The following is an 18,506-nucleotide window of genomic DNA, read 5'->3' as shown; positions in this document are numbered from 1 at the left end:
ACATTGCATTTGGCTCATGAGATGGGTGAACTAGACCCTAAGAATGACTGCTCATCAGATGTTCCTCAGCTAATAGTCAGTCGAGCGGGGAGTGCATCCCACTCCTGCCCAGGGTCCTGGGCTCAAGCCTCAGCTGGCCTGGCTGCTTGCTTGGTCCAAGAGAGTGGTGGCTTAGATCCGGTTCCAAAGAGGGCTCCTTAGGTCCCTCTCCCAGGAGCCTGGGAAGGAGCCCCACCTCACCTGCTCATAAACTCGACTTCTTGCCCAGCTTTAATTGAGGAGGAGCTCTCGTTGCTAAGAACAAACTACATTCAGCAGGTTAAAAGGCAACCAATTGGAGAAAGTCGTCACGATATTGTCTAGGTCTCAGATCCTGTGTGTGACGACAATGAGGCCAAGGAGGTTGGCCATCTCAGTTTCTCTTCCTTGTGTGAGAAGGCGACTATACAAGGATGAACTGACATGATGCGAGTGAAATGCTGTGTGTGATAAAAGGGCATGGGGAGTGGATATGTCTTCAGTCCTGATGAAAGGGGGAAGTTTAAGACAGAAACCCTTCAAGGCTGAATGGTCACAGCAGCAGTGAACACGTGACTCTGCTCCCATCCTGCCCTTCAGAGGTTTATGCGATGAGGTTAGTTCAAGGTGAGACAGAGAGCAGCCACACACATGAGCCCTGGGACTCTGGAGCCACTTGCTGTCTGCATGTGTGCCCCTGGATGAGATAAGGTCTTGGAGCCTCAGTCTCTTTATTGCCAAATGCAGATAACCTATAGAGAATGCAAAGGACTGCATGACCTCATTTAACCTTTGCAATCACCTTCTCTGGTAGGCACTAACATGATTTTTACTAGTATTGATGCTGGAAGAGTCAACTCTCAAAGCAATCAGCTTTAAAGCTTTGTTTTCAAAGTGTGGTCCTCAGACCACCACCACCAGCAGCAGCAGCAGCAGCAGCATTCAGAGAGTTAAAATGCAGCATCCCAAACCTCATACCAGACTCAATGACAGGATCTAATCCTAACTAGTCTCCAGGGGATTCTACATGGGTTAAAGTGTGAGAAGCTCAACACTAAAGGGCAGCACCTTTTACTAGCTCACTGCCAACACCAAGACACACACCCCCGTCCCCCCTTAGCACCTCCTGGCCCAGGCGCAGTGTTCTTTGGGACTGGAGAAGCTGTAAGCTGTTGTCATCCTCAGACATCAGTCCACACAGGCAGGGGGGATTTCCATGTTATTTTCTATGATGCATCTTAGGTACCCAGATGAGTGTGTGGTATGGCCTGGGTGCTCAGTAAATATTTGGTGAATAAATGAATTGGCAACTGATAAGTCCATAGAAATGATTGTACTACTTGGGTCAGAAAATTTGAGATGACAGGGGACTTGGGCTAGCAGAGTTTGCAGGAAGACTGGAAAAGGGGAAAAGTCCAGATGTAGGAGGTTCCTGGCACTTGGGGCTGTCCAAGAATGAAGTATGAGCATAAGGGGGCAGTGGCACACTGAAGCTTGCTGGGTGATGCTTTCACAGGCTACTTTGGGGGTGGGGGGAGCTCACAATAGGAATCTGGTCACTTGGTGGTGGTTGCTGCTTAGAGGAGAAGAGGGAAAGGGGCTGGGGAAAGGGGGCCTGTGTGTCTGGGTGATGCACTTAGCAGCACAGTGGGAATCTCAGGGACATGGGGTGTCAAAGGACAGCAGAGCTTAGGGGCTTTATGGTCTGGGTTATCCTTGGCTGGCAGATGTTAGGTACAGTTTCATGGGGAATATAAAGCAGGCAGGCTGTAAGTGGCTACAAATCTGCTTGTTTGGGTGGAGTTTAAAACAATTGGTGTGGACAGATTTGAGTTTGGCATTGGGTAGATTACTGAGCCTGAATTAATTACCCAGGATTGGTATGCAGAGGCATCTATTTGATCATTGGCCTGACTCAGAAACCATAAAAAATAACCAGTCAGAAGCGAAGAATACATTAACTGAGATGAAAAATACACCAGAAGGAATCAATAGCAGTTTAGACAAAGTAGAGGATTAAATCAGCAATTTGGAAGACAAGGTAGTAGAAAACACCCAAGCAGAGCAGCAAAAAGAAAAAGAAAAGAATTTTTAAAAATGAGCATACTAATCCTGTCCAGGTAGTTGGTTTGAAAGTCATCCTAATATGCCAAAGTTGTGGGTTCTATCCATGGGTCAGGGTTCACATAAGAATCAACTAATGAATAAATAAATAAATAAATAAATAAATAAATAAATAAATGTTTCTCTCTCTCAAATCAATCAATCAATCACATTTAAAAAATGAAGATACTATAAGGAACCTCTGGGACAACATCAAACATAATGACATCTGCATCAAAGGGGTACCAGAAGAAGAAGAGAGGTAGCAACCTATTTGAAGACCTATTTGAAGAAATAATGACTGAAAACTTCCCTAACATATAAGTCCAGGAAGTGTAGAGAGTACCAAACAAAATTAACCTAAAAAGGTCCACAATGAGACACATCACAATTAAAATGGCAAAGGTTAAGGGCAAAGAGAATTTTAAAAACAACAAGAGAAAGACAGTTATCTACATGGAGCTTCTGTAAGACTGTCAGCTGACTTCTCAAAAGAAACTTTTCAGGCCAGAAACAATTGGCATGAAATATTACAGTGATGAAAAGCATGGACCTACAACCAAGATTATTCTACTCAGCAAAGCTATCATTTAAAATTGGGGGGAAAAATAAAGAGCTTCCTAGACAAGAAAAGTTAAAGGAGTTCATCACCAACAAGCTAGTATTGCAAGAAATGTTAAAGGGACTTCTATAAGAAGAAAAAGGGGGAAAAAGAGGAGCATAATGATAAAGAATAAAATGGCAATAAATATGTACTTATCAACAGTCACTTTAAATGTAAACAGTTCCAATAAAAAGACATAGGTTAGCTGAATGGATAAGATTCATATATATGTTGTCTATAAGAAACCCACCATGGAATGAAAGATAGACACAGACTGAAAGTAAAGGGATGGAAAAAGATATTCCATGCAAATAAAAATTACACATAAAAGCTGAGGTAGTAATATTAATATTAGACAAAATAGACTTTTTTTAAAGGATAATAAGAGAAAAAAAGGTCATTACACAATTATAAAGGGAGCAAACCAACAACAGGATATAATTCTTATAAACATTTATGTACCCAACATATGAGCACCAAAATATATAAAGCAAATACTGATGGACATAAAGAGAGATATCAACAGTACTATAGTAATAGTAGGGGTCTTTAATATCCATTACATTTTTTACTTTCCAGCAAAAATATCAACAATGAAACAGAGGCCTTAAATGACACATTACACCAAATGGATTTAATTAATATTTTCAGAGAATTATAACATCAAACTGCAGAAAATACATTTTTTTCAAGTTCACATAGACCATTTTCAAGGATAGACCAAATGTTAGACCATAAGACAAGCCTCAATAAATTAAAGAAAACTAAAATCATTTCATGCATCTTCTCCAACCACAATGGTATGAAACTAGAAATCAATCACAGGAAAAAAACTAAACAACACACAAACACATACAAGTTAAATCGCATATTACTAAATAATTAATGGATTAACAATGCGATCAAGGAAAAAATCAAAGGCTACCTTGAGACAAATGAAAATGGAAACATAACGACCCCAAATCTATGGAACACAGCAAAAGCAGACCTACAAAGAAAATTCATAGCAATATAGGCCTACCTTAAGAAATTAAAAAAAAAAATTAAATTAACAATCTATCCTTATTCTTAAAGGAACTAGAAAAACAAAGCCCAAAGTGAGTAGAAAGAATGAAATAAGATCAGAGAAGAAAAAAAGAAACCGAATCTAAGAAAACAAAACAAAACAAAACAAAACAAAAAATAAATGAAACTAAGATCTGGCTCTTTGAAAACAAAACAAAACAAAACAAAAGATAAACTTTTAATCAGACTAATCAACAAAGAGAGAGAGGACCAAATAAATAAAATTAGAAATTAAAGAGAAGTAACTGACATCAAAGAAATACAAAGAATTATAAGAAAACACAAGATGTCCAAATTGGAAAGGAAGAGGTAAAACTGTCATTATTTGCTAATGACATGATCCTACATATAGAGAATCCTGAAGATTCCACCAAAAACTCACAACTAGAACTGACATCTGAATTCAGTAAAGTAGTAGGATACAAGATACATATTTAGAAATCAGTTGCATTTTTATACACCATTAATGAACTATTGGAAAGATAAACTAAGAAAACAATCCCATTTTCAATTACATAAAAAAAAAAACCCTAGAAATAAATTTAACCAAGGAGGTAAAAGACCTGTACTCAAAAAAAATTATAACCCATTGAAGAAAGAAACCAAAGAAGATACTAATAATTGGAAGCATTACTGTGCTCATACCCTGTTTCCCCCAAAATAAGACAGTGTCTTATATTAATTTTTGCTCCCAAAGATGTGCTAGGTCTTATTTTCAGGGGATGTCTTATTTTTCCATGAAGAAGAATATGGTACACATTTATTGTTAAATGAAAATAAAGGAAATTTATTACCTATATACGGTACGGTAGTACGGTACTTGTCAACACAAACAGATAAACTGTGAATCCTACAGTATCAAGAATTTACTCATCTAGTCAATGACAATCATGTCATCATCTTCTGGAACATCATCATAACAATCCAATTCCTGAATTTCCTGGTGAATTTCTTGTGACTCCATTTCTTTCAGAATCAGTGGGCCAAATCTCTCATGTTTAGCAATAGCACTGTCTTTAAATGAGTACTTCTTGTCAAGGTAGCCTGCTCACAGTGCATTTGCAATGCAACTGTCAGTGATTTTCTCCCATAAATTCTTCACCCAAGTCACAACTTCTTGCAGTTTAGGTTTCACAAAGTTTCCATGCTGATTTCTCTCTATTCTATTTTCAATGTAGTCAATAATTTCCATGTGCAAATTGTCTTTGAATGGCTAGTTTATTGCAATACCAAGAGTCTGGAGATAGGCCATCATTCCTGCGGAAATCATTATCTGATCTATTTTTCTTTCGTGAAGAAATGTCTTCATGTCTTTAGCACAGTAAGTGCTGGCTGCATCCCAGACTAGACCTCTTTGGCTCCCTCGCATAACAAGCAGCAGCATTAAATCGACCCATTTCCTTATAACTGCTTGTGTGGCCCAGGCTTTTTTAAGTTTCAAGAATAAAAATGCCCAAAACACATTCAATCTTTTCCTTCTTGCCCTTAGAAATTATTAAAGGTGGGATTTTAGTGCCATCCAGACAAATTTTCCAAAATACAGGAAACATGTGCCCTTTCGTAAGCAGTGGAGGGAATGTACACTAAGGAGGCACCCCACTGTTCAATTGTTGTTTGAGATGATTGGCCCATAAACACTGCAGTTTCATCCATAGCAATCATGTTGGAAAGATTGTATTTAGAGAAGTCAGCATCATCAATAAAGGACTTGAATGCAAGTGCTTGCTTAATAGCTTGAGTATCTTCCAATCTAAACAGTGTTGTAGATCTTCTTAAAGACAGTTCACTTCGCTGAAGGAAATTATCCAGCCAGTGTTGTGATGCTTTGAAGTCTTCGGGAGCTATGTCAAACTGTGGTGCCATTGCAAGGGCAAATTCTTGAATCTGAGCTCTATTCACTACCAAAGCCTTTGCTCTCCTGTCAACAACCCATTCACAGATCAGGTCTTCCAGCTCAGAAAATAATGGTTGCCGACCTGATCCACACTTGTGCTTTTTAGCATTTCCCTTGTCCACTTGTTCAATGAGGTTACCATACTCTGCTTGCCATTTTTGGACCAATCGGATACTCAACATCTTCTCTTTGCAGAAAGCAGTAAGATTTTGGCCCCAAAAGTCTCCCACAATTCCTTTCTTGTACTCTACAGAGTAGCTTTTTCTTTTTGCGCTCATTTCTAGGGGTAAAAAAAGGAATTGGGGTATCAAGGTGGGGTGAGGGGGATCACTCAAAATGACACAAGGAGGATCAGAGGGGGGAATCAAAATGGCACAGGAGAATCAGAGAGGGGATTACCATTTTAGTAACCCCCTTTGATCCTCCTGTGTTATTTTGATTGCCCCCTCAGATCCTCCTGTCATTTTAAGTGATCCCCCTCCCCCACCCCTGTGCCACTGAACACCTTCACCAGACATCCCCCTGACTCCTTTATCAGACATTTACCCCTGGAGCATGTCTGGGGACTATCACTGGGCTTGCTGGGGCCTGGATCTGGGCTGGAGCAGGGTCTGCCACTGACTGAGAACCTTCAGTCATCATGAGGGCAGCTGTGAGCATCAGGTAGTGTCACCAGAGACAGACCAGCACTCACCACCTTTGCCAAGACCCATCTGCTGTAATCCTCCTGTTCTTCTACAGGCATCTGCGAAAGTCTCCTCCTCTCTCCCGCCCTGCGCTCACTGCTCACTCTGACCTCCGCTCCTGCCTCCACACAGCAGTGACGTCAGGACTCCGTGTAACGTCACTGGTTGCTAGAAGCCAGTCGGGGCGGCCCTAGAGACCAGTTTTCATTAAATTAATTTTCATTCTTAGACAGAGCCTGGGGGGGGGGACTTATTTTCAGGGGGGTGTCTTATATTTCACTCAGAAGGAAACCTGTAAGTAGGTCTTATTTTCGGAGGATGTTTTACTTTCGGGGAAACACGGTAGTTAGAAAGCATGAACAAATGTCCATATTATCCAAAGCAATCTATAGATTCAACACAATTCCTATCAAAATACTAATGACATTTTTCATAGAACAAGACAAATAGTCCAAAAATTTATATGGAAACACCAAAGACCCTAATAGCGACAACAATCTTTAAAAAAGAACAAAGCAGGAGATATCACACTACATGATAATAAACTATACTATAAGGCTACAGTAATAAAAACTGATACTGGCATAAAAACAGATACATAGATCAATAGTACAAAATAGAACAGAATAGAAAATCCAGCCTTAGCTGGTTTGCTCAGTGGATAGAGCATCGGCCTGTGGACTGAAGGGTCCAAGGTTTGATTCCAGTCAAGGGCATATGTCTGGGGTTGCAAGCTCAATCCCTAGTAGAGGACATATAGGAGATAGCCTATTAATGATTCTCTTTCATCATTGTTTCTATCTCTCTCTTCTTCTCCCTTCCTATCTGATATCAATACAAATATATATTTTAAAAAAGAATAGAAAGCTGAGAAGTAAACCCATACCTATATGGACAATTAAGCTATGGCAAAGGAGGCAAGAACATACAATGGGGTTATGATAGTCTATTTAAGAAATGGTGTAGGGAAAATTGAACAGATACATGCAAAGAAATGAAACTAGACCACCTTCTTACACCTTCTGCAAGAATAAACGCAAAATGGATTAAAGATTTAAATATACGAATCAAAACCATAAAACTTGTAGAAGAAAATATAGTCAGTAAAATCTCAGACATTTCTCATAGCAATATTTTTTTTTTCCTAACATATCTCCTCAGTCAAGGGAAACAAAAGAAAAAAAAAATAAACTAATGGACTACATCAAAGGAATAAGTTTTGGACAGCAAGGAAAACCATCAACAAAAGGAAAAGACAGTCTACTAAATAGGAGAACATATTCACCTATGATACATTTGATAGGGGATTAATATTTAAAATTGATAAAGAAATCTGAAAAATCAGCACCAGAGAAACAAGCAATCAATTAAAAAGTTGGCAGAAGACCTGAATAGACACTTCTCCAAAGAGGACACACAGCTTGCCAATGGACATATGAAAAGAAGCTCACTAAGAGAAATGCTCAGTAATCATAAGAGAAATGCAAATCAAAATCACAATGAAATACGACCTCACACCTGTCAGAAAAACTATCACTAATAAATCAACACACAATAAGTGTTGGTAAGAAGATGGAGTAAAAAGAATCCTGGTGCATTGTTGGTGGGAATGGTGACTGGTACGGCCACTATGGAATAAAGTGTGGAGGTTCCTTAAAAAATTAAAAATAGAACTACCATAGAAATTTCTACTTCTGGGTGTATATCTGAAACACACACACACACACACACACACACACACACACACACACACACACAAAACCTAAAACAGTAATTTAAAAAATATATAATATATTAGCCAAGATTGAGAGAGGAAGGGAAAGAGAAACATCAATAAGAGAGCAAAATACCAACTGGCTTTTCTAGCAGGCCCCCACGGGGAATCAAGCCCACAACTCAGGCATGTGCCCCGACTGGGAACCCAACTGAGCCAAGATATGGAAGCAACGTAAGTGCCCATCAATAAAGGAGTGGATAAAGAAGATGTGGTACATATATACTTATAATGCAATATTATTTATCATAAAAAAGAATGAAATCTTACCATATGTAGCAGCATGAATGGCTAAGTGAAATAAGCCAGAGAAAGACAAATACAATATTATTTCACTTATATGTGGAATACAAAGAACAAAATAAATGGAACAACAAAATAGAAACAGACTTATAGAGAACAAACTGATAGGGCCAGAGGGGAGGAGCTTGGGGAAACAGGATTAAAAACAAAAACAAAACATGGTGATAAGATTAAGAAATATTAATTGGGATTGTAAATTAAAGCATAGGGAATACAGTTAACAATATTGTAATAGCTATGTATGGTGCCAGGTGGGCACTTGAAATATCTGAGGAAACATTTTGTAACCTACACAATTGTCTACCTGCTGTATTGTACACCTCAAACTAATTCCAAAAAGTGTTGAATGCAAACCATAATCCAAATATAAAATTTAAAAAGAATGTCCACCAGGGGTCAGCATTTTCCTAATGATAACCCACTTGCAGGCCGTTCGTCTCCTCTCCATGGAATCTCCTGCCTGGGCGGTTGAAATGTGGAATTACCACACACACACACACACATACATACACACACACACACACACCTGAAAGAATACATGCCCACCTCTCCCAAACTCAGCACAGGAACCTGGGACCACACCTGCACAGGGAAAACACGCCCTTTGTCCTGCTGGATGTTGGTGGATGGAGCTCACAAAAGACAAACAGGTTCATTGGTTGATCTTTTCACACCCACCCACCCACCTCTGCCTTCCCTCCGAGGTTCGACAGTCTGTTCCACACTTCTATGTCTCTCGATCTATTTTGTTTGTCAGTTTATTTAGTTCATTAGATTCCACATATGAGTTAGATCATGTGATATGACGCAGACAATGGGAAGGAGAGGTCCTGGGGTTGGGGGTGGGAAGGGCTGGAAGAAGTCAATGGGGAGAAAGGAGGATTTATGTAAAACTTTCAACAATAAAGATTAAATAATAAAAAAAAAAGTCAAACAAAAAGGCCAAGATACTCAACGCAGTGAGGACTGGATCTAAGGGAACAGCTATGCCTGGCCTGTCCCATGGATTCGGAGCAGAGGATGGCGGTGACCTCAAGCTGCAGTCCCTTATTATTTCACCTCCCCTCTGAGGGTCTCCCTGCCAGGGGACGGGACTATCCATGTCCAATGTCAGGCACCCCTTCCTGAGCTGTGAGGGGGTCACCTGGCGCCTTCTCTTTCTGCTTGGCAGTGTTCCTGGTTAGTCGTGAACATTTCTGTGCCTGCTGACCTGTGTCTGGAGCCCAGGAACAGGGCCGAGTCAGCAGGAGCAAATCTGCTGGGCCTGGGGGTGATGGTGGGGGTTATAGTCTGTGCGTGGATCGAGGACACTGAAGCCTGAACCATCACTGCGCCCGCCCCACTACAGTGTGCTTGCTCTCCTCGCCACCACCTTCCCCTACTCAACCTTCAAACTCAGGCTCTTAGGATTCCTTCCTGTGGAGACGCTGAGACGGTCCCATCCCAGCCCTTAGAGACCCAGTGGGAAACCTCCACCAGTGCCCTGGCCCAGACCCTGGTTTGCATGACACAGAGAGGCCTTCCGAGGGCTTCATTTTTTAACCCTTACGGTAGGAACTAAGCCTCCAGAGCAGCTGGACACTTTCAGGAACCTGATTAAAACTCATTCCTGCACATTCTGAAGTATGTTACCTTCATGTACATTTTCCATTCTCTTCCCCCCCCCCCCCCCACCCCTGCTTAGAATTCTCCACCTCTGGAGACCCAGGGGACTCACTTCCTCCCTTCATGGAGTTGCTGCACATACGGGGCCTCATTAAGAATGTATTTTTGACCACATCATCTAAGATAGCATCTACCCCAAAGCCACCCGCACCTCCTTTACTCGCTGTCTCTGTATCTTGCTTTATTTTATCCCTCGCAATACTGCCTCTGATATGTTATGTATCTGCTTGTTTGCTTATTGATGTCTATTATGGCTGGAACGCTCCCCCACATCAGTGCCCAGCGCTAATTCAGCAGCCTTCCTCATGGGGCACCGCAGTGAAGACAATACACAGAGAGCCCCTGAGCAGCTTAGCCAGGAGTGGAACCGGTTCAAATTCACAGCGTGCTTGGTAGTGTTTTCGCATAGCTAGTTTCTGTTTCTGTTTGTTTGTTTGTTTTTGGTCTTTTTTGTGTGTTGTGGGTTGAATTGGGAAAACGATGATTTCTTCTCCAAGGGTGAACATGGGAGCCCAAGGGAACTAAGGGAGTGTTTCTGTCTCCTTGTCCTAAAAGCCACACACATGTCGTAGACGGGGTGTGGAGGACAGCGAAAAGGAAGGGAAAGGTCGGTCATGGCAAAAACACCACGAGCTCCAATTGGAACGGAGTTGGAGACTCCACTGCCCTAAACATTGACAGTCTTGCCACCCACAGGCTGGGTCCCTAGGCCTGGCCTAGTGCCTCGTTCTCAGCCTCTCTGTTTCCCTGAAGACCAGCCGCTGCTCTCCAGCCGCCAGGCCCTGAAGCCCACATTTCTGTTGTGTCTCCAGAAAGGAGCTCCCCTCTCCGACTTCTCCCACTGGGCAGGTCCAGGCCCACCTCTGCAAATGCAAATCCTGTGAGCTTCTGGAAGGAAGAGTTCTCAAGTTCACGGTTGTCCTTAACATCACATTCTTGGGCTCCCCCTGGAAATCAGACCAAACCCCCTGGAAAAAGTACATTTTTACCCCCATCAGAGGTGTGTGCTGCCCGAAGCAGAGATGACAGGAGTCAACAGCAGAGACAGCTGCTATCCAGATGGGCCAGCTTCAGGTAGAGGGGATGGTATAAAAAAAACAAAACAAAAAACAAGTCTCTGGCCCTGACCAGTGTTGTTCAGTGGTTAGAGCATTCACCCACCCACCAAAGGGTCTTGGGTTTGACTCCCAGCCAAAGGCAGGTACCTGGATTGCATGTTCAATCCCTGTCCCCAGTTGGGCACATGAAGGAGGTGACCAATCGATGTGTCTCTCTCACAGTGATGTTTCTTTCCCTTTCTCTCTCTCTCTCTCTCTCTCTCTCTCTCTCTCTCTCTCTCTCTCTCTCTCTCTCTCTCTCTTGCTTGTTTCCACCTTCCCTTCCACTTTCTCTAAAATCAATGGGAAAAATATCCTCAGATGAGGATTAACAACAACAACAAAAAAAAAACCAAGTCTCTGATTTGAAGTAAAAAAGGCCAGAAATAGCCAAAACCGGTCTGGCTCAGTGGATAGAGTGTCGGCCTGCAGACTGAAGGGTCTCAGGTTCGATTCCGGTCAAGGGCATGTACCTTGATTGTGGGCACATTCCCAGTAGGGGGTGTGCAAGAGGCAGCTGATCAATGATTCTCTCTCATTGATGTTTCTAGCTCTCTGACCCTCTCTCTTCCTTTCTGTGAAAAAATCAATAAAGTATATTAAAAAAAAAAAAGCCAGAAATAAGGGCCAGCTCCACCATTAGTAGTTGGATAATTTTGAATGTGCTGCTCAAACTTCCTGAAGCTCATTTGGAAAATCAAGATCATCATACTTGTGGGTTGTTTTGACAGCTAACACATGAACATGCTCTGTACACAAGCACTCTACAAAAATGTCTCAGCAATGTTACCCCCGCTGTCTCCTCCTGCGAAGCAAAGTCAATCATACCATCTGAACGAGCCTCCTGGTCCTGACATGATGACATCCCTACCTGGTATTTGGGGTGACCCAGTGACAGGCCCACTCATGTTTGTCAGAACCTTCACCCCAGACCTTCCACCACTTCCCTCCTTTCCTTATTGATCAGTATCTGTATCAAGGGTGGTCTCTCCAGATAATCCAGATCCACCATTTCTCAAGGTGCCCAAGTGGGTTCCAAGAAAGGGGAAAATATCTCTCCAGCTCTGTACCACTAGGTGGCACTAGTATCCCCAAATAGCACTCCAATGCTGCCCCCAGACCCTGATTTAGAGAAGAAACTGTGTGTGGAGGTCTGGCCCCTCGCCTCCTGTCCACACTGTCCAAACTGCCCAGAGAACTACTCTCTGAAGCCTACTAATTGGGCTGATGGCTTTCGTTTTGCAAATGCATAATCAGAGGTCCCCATTCTATGCCCAGAACTAGGGACCTGCCAGCTGCAGATGCCTTTCCTCACAGTAGAGCTTGCTGTTTTGAATTTCTCACTCGACCATCCACACAAGTTTATGATGAGATTAGGACTCAGGGTTAGTCCTGACTCTGACTTCTAGCCTTGGAGCTGGGCCTTGTCCTCCCAGCTGTCTCTGTGAGAGGGAAGTTTCCCAGGCCCTTCCTAGCCATCTAGGCTGAGGAGCTGTTTTACCTTCTCCATCCCCATCACACTTCTCAACCCTCTTTACCCAGTTAACTCAGGAGCAAGAGAATAAAATTATATTTATGACTTTCCCACTGGATGGTTTCAGATGCAGCCTACAGCATTAAAATCAGGCGATAGTTCTTTTTTATTTCTTTTAACATAAACTCATTTAGTTATCACCATCAAGTTATCTCCATCAAATCACGAATGGCCTCATCAGTATCAGAAGGAGTTAGGTTCTAAACCATCAAAAGCCTTTAAAGGATTTTTAAGCTAAAAGATGAAAGGATTTGATCAGCACTTTAAACAGAGGTATACACTGAGTGGCCAGATTATTATGATCTCTGAACACATAATAATCTGTCCACTCAGTGTATATCCTATATAATAAAAGGCTAATATGCAAATTGTCCCCTCGACTACGAGTTCGGCAGGCTGGCCACCACCCATGTCCCTTTCCCGTGGCCAGGCTGGTCGGACCCCACCCATACTGAATTCATGCACCAGGCTATATAGGATATATATATACCATATATATACCACACACACACACACACACACACACACACACACACACCGTATTTTTCGGACCATAAGACGCACTGGACCATAAGTTTTTAGAGAAGGGAAATGAAGAAAAAAAGATTCTGAAACAAATAGTGTCCTAAAATATTTTATGTGCATTAAAACCCAACATCACAGTCATAAACACATGTAATCAACCCTGTAAAGTAAACAGCAGCATTTAGAACCATTTTAGAGCCGGGCAAGCACACAGAGACCACACAGAGCCGGGCAAGTAAAAAAACTTTTTTTTTTAAGTATATGTGTAGGCTATATTTGGACCATAAGACACAGGGACTTTTCCCCCCCACTTCTGGGGGAAAAAAAGTGCGTCTTATGGTCCGAAAAATACGGTATATATTCACTCAGAGATCATAATAATCTGACCACTCAGTGTAATTCACAAAGAATACCATATATGACTTAAATATTCAGTCCATAAGTTTTGGCAAATGCAGATATTTGTGTAGCTACTACACTAAAAATTTGGAATGTTTCCATAACTCCCGAAAATCTGTTATGTCTCTTTCTAATCAACCCCCCAAACCCCTCTAGGTAACCACTGCTCTGATTTTCATCCCCACAGCTTGGCTATGCCTGCTCTACAACTTCCTGTAGCAGGATTCATTGAGCACATGCTCCTTTCATTTGGCTTCTTCCTCTCAATATAACGTTGGTGGAAGTCATGCATTTTGTGGGAAGTCAGATTACTTCTTTCTCTTGTTGAGCAGTGTTCCTGTTTCTGAATGCATCATAACCATATCAGTGGACGTGCGGGTTCTTTCCAGTTTTTATACGTGATAAATAAAGCAGCTCTGAATACATATCCCTAGGGCAGGCCTGCTCAGGGACATTTCTTTCCAATTCTCCCAAGTAAATAGCAAGGAAAAGGTTGTCTGAGCTAAATGGTAGATGTATGGTTAACGTTATAAGAAAGTGCTAAATTACTTACCCAAGTGGCCACACAGCTTTACATCAGCAAAGTGTGAGAGTTACGGTTGTTCATTTCCTTGTCAATGTTGGGTCTCTGCGGTGTTTGAATTTTAGCCTTCCTGTGGCGTTGCACTGCTATTTTATTTCACACTGGTGACATTGAGCATCGGTCATATGCTTACCGGTCATTTGTTTATATGTTTTTGTAAAAGGTCCGTAATTTTAACTGAATGATTTGTTCTTTTATTTTGAGTTCTAGTGGTTGCATACAGTTCTTCTGTCAGATATGTGTGATGTGACTATTTTCTCCTATTCATTTCCTAATGGGATATTTTGATGGACATAATTAAAAGTTTTAAATAAAACCCAGGTTATCAGTTGTTTTTATCAAGTTGTATGAAATCTTTGCCTCCCTCAAAGCTGTAAAGAATTCATTCTGGCTGAAACCGGTTTGGCTCAGTGGATAGAGTGTCGGTCTGCGGACTGAAAAGTCCCAGGTTCGATTCTGGTCAAGGGCATGTATCTTGGTTGCGGGAACACCCCCAGTAGGGGGTGTGCAGGAGGCAGCTGGTCGATGTTTCTTCTCTCTCATTGACATTTCTAGCTCTCTATACCTCTCCCTTCCTCTCTGTGGAAAAATCAATAAAATATATTTTAAAAAAAAGAATTCATTCTGTTTTCTTCTAGGTATTTTATAGTTTTCATTTATATTTAGGTCAATTTTTAAATGTGACAGAAGGCTTATTTTCTTTTGTAACAGCTTTATTGAGATACTAGTGGCTTGGTGGATGAAATTTGTGTACATAAAAGGGGAAATAATTAGAGGAAATATTTTAATATTGCTATTTGCTCTTTCTCTATAATAAAAGTGTCAGAGATGAAAGAAAATTAGTAAAATGTATATGAAAATCTTCTTCATTCTGGGGTGTGCTGTGGGACTCAGACTCAAGTCCCTGCCTACTTTCACGCTCTTCAAAATTGCACAAGACCCAGACCCAGTCAGCCCCACCCCCGTCATGCCCCGCCCATGGGGGGGTGGGCACAGCTTCAGGTCCCCTGGCCTGGTGCTGGGCAGGGGGCACAGCCTCAGGCTGCCATCAAGCCCTGCCAGGTGGGGAGAGCAGCCTCAGTTCCCCCATCAAGTACCCTTGCCAGGTGGAGGGAGGAGCAGCCTCAGGGCCCCTGTCAAGTCCCACCTGGTGCGGGGCTCAGCCTAAAGTCCCTGCTGATTGCTTGTTAAGTCTCATTACAGGAACTCAGCTTCTCCTTGGGTGCAGCCATCTTGTGTTATGAAAACCCCACCTCTGCTGTGGACACCGCCATCATTGTGATGGTCAATTTGCATATTCCCTCTTTATTAAATAAGATTAGTCTCATGCCACACAGATCACCCATTTAAAGTGTACCAACCCATGACTTTAGTATTGTGATGGTTAATTTCAAGTGTTACTCAACTGGGCAAACACTATTCTGGGTGTGTCTATGAGGGTGTTTCTGAAAGAGTTTACACTTGAGTCAGTGACTGAATAAAGCAAACCCCCTCCCCCAATGTGGTGGGCATCATGCAATCCACAGAGGCTGGAATGGAACTAAAGGGGGAAGAAGGGTACATTTGCTTCTTTGCTGGAGTCATCAAAAGCCATGAAACATTCTCCTGCTGTTGGCCATCAGCTTCTCTGGTTCTCAGGCCTTTGGACTCAGTCTGGGACTTACACCACCAGCCCTTCTGGTTCTCTAGCATGAAGACAGTATATCATGAACCCATGCCTATAATAAATCTCCTTTTGTATATTTCTCTATATATCCTCTTGGTTTTAATCCTCTGGAGAACACTGACCAACACAAGCACATTCATAGAGTTGTGCAATGCTAACCACAATCAATTTCATCATTTTTATCACCCAAAAAAGAAACCCCATATCTTTTAGCCATCACTCTCTGTTTCCCCTTTGCCCCAGCCCTAGGCAACCATTTATCTACTTTCAGTCTCTATAGATTTGCCTATTCCAGAAAGCCTATAATATAAAAGTCTAATATGCAAATTATCCCTTTGACCAGGAGTTTGATCACTCATTATAATGTGTGCTGATCACCAGGTGCGGCACAGAACATGGTGGGCATCAGTGACCAGGTGCTGACAGCGGGCAGTAGTGGAAGTGCTGCCAGCCCCAATGGGCTTCCAGGTGAGCTGGGCCACAGCAGCCAGAACTGAAGGGGCTGGTCAGGCTCCCCATGGGTTCACACAGGAGCCTGTCTACAAGGCCAGCAGGGAGAGAGCGCGCTGCCCACCTGGCTTCAGTGTGGCACTGCTGGGTGCCTCAGAGGCCCACACTGCTCCCTGGCCTGTGGCATCTGGCTACGCTCACCACATCTCTGCATCTCCACATGGGGACTTGGGCATCATGACTCAGGCGGATGGGTGTGCCTGGGGGCCTAGGTGCTGCCCAAGGCCCAGAGGTCAGCTGGAACCTGCCCTTCCACACCAGACACTTGTGCTTCGGTCACCTGCCAGGCCTAGGGCCCACACTTGTGCACGAATTTTGTGCACCCAGCCTCTAGCTTTATATAAAATGGATGCATACAATGTGTGATCTTTTGTGACTGAGTTCTTTTACTTAGCATAATGTTTTTGCAGTTAACCCATATTGTAATACCATCTTGGTATGGTGGACTAACATTCCATTGTATGGATGTGCCACATGTTTATTCATTCACCAAGTAATGAACATTTGGGTTGTATCCATTTTGGGCTATTATGAATAAAGCTATGAAAATTCATGAACAAATTTTATGTGGATATGTATTTTAAAAATATATATTTTATTGATTATTTACAGAGAGGAATAGAGAGTTAGAAACATTGATGAGAGAGAAACATTGATTAGGTGCCTCCTGCACATTCCCTACTGGGTATGTGCCCACAACCAAGGTACATGCCCTTGATTGGAATCAAACCTGGGACCCTTAGTTCAATGCTCTATTCACTGAGCCAAACTGGCTAGGGCTGGATATGTATTTTTATTTCTCTCAGGTACACATAAAAAATGGGTCATATACTTTTATGCTCAACCCTTGAGAAACTGCCAATCTGTATTACAAAGCTTCTAGATAATTTTATAATCCCGCTGGCAATGTATGAGGGTTTCAATTTCTCCATATTCTTCCCAACACTTGCTATTTGCTTTTTTATTATGGCCAGGATAAGGCATTTCTCTGATGGCTAATGATGTTGAGTATCTTTTCATATGTTTATTGGTCACTTGTATCTCTTGTTTGGAGAAATATCTATTAAGATCCTTTGCCCATTTTTACTTGGGTTGTCTTTTGTTATTGCATTGAAACATTTCTTTATATACCTAGATAAAAGTCCCAGATTCATTTTTTTTTTTAACCATATAACTTTCTAGATGTTTCAGAACCATTTATGGAAAAACTTCTCTTTCTCCACTGAATTACCTTGATATCTTTATCAATTGGCCATAGATGTGTGAATCTACATTTACACACTTATTCTGTTACATTGATCTGTTTAGCTATCAGATTGAAATATTTCCTAATTTTCTCTGCGATTTTTTTTTTTTTTTTTGGTCCATGGGTTATTTAGAAATGTGTTGCTTAATTTCCAAATATCTGTCATTTCTAAATAATATTCTATTATTGACTTCTAATTTAATTTCATTGTGTCAAGAAGATATCATCTACATGATTTCAACACTAACATTTACTGATTATTTTCAGTCAGTCTGCATGATGGTCTTGGTTAATGTTCCATGTGCACTTGAAAAGAATATATATTCTGATAATGAAACAAGGAGTACTTTCAGCTCATTTTATAAGATCAGCATTACCTTACTTGAAACCAGAAAAAAAATGTTACAAAATAATTAAAAGTATAGATCCATCATAAATATAAATGCAAAAATTGTAAACAAAATTTAACAACTTGAATTCAAAAATATATTAAAAGTGTATTGTGTCATGACCAACTTGGTGGTGTTTATTCCAAAAATGCAGAGTTGGCTTAATATTTGAATGTCAATCAATATAATTATTTATATTAACAAAGTAAATTATCTTAATAGCCCACAACCAAGCAGAGTGAGTATGCAAATTAACCCAACAAAGATGGTGGTTAATTTGCACACATACCTAGGTGCAGGGAACCTCTTTGGCACCCAGGTCCTCCCAACCTGCCTTTGGAAAGGGGTCGAACCTGCAATTGGAGGTTCTTTGGGGCAGGGACCCTTTCCTAAGCCTAAAGCCTGAGTTGGAGGCTTTAGACTTGGGAAGGGGCGGAGCCTGCAG

Source organism: Pipistrellus kuhlii, unplaced genomic scaffold, assembly GCF_014108245.1.
Source record: "Pipistrellus kuhlii isolate mPipKuh1 unplaced genomic scaffold, mPipKuh1.p scaffold_m20_p_13, whole genome shotgun sequence".
Lineage (NCBI taxonomy): Eukaryota > Metazoa > Chordata > Mammalia > Chiroptera > Vespertilionidae > Pipistrellus > Pipistrellus kuhlii.
This window is presented reverse-complemented; position numbering follows the sequence as displayed.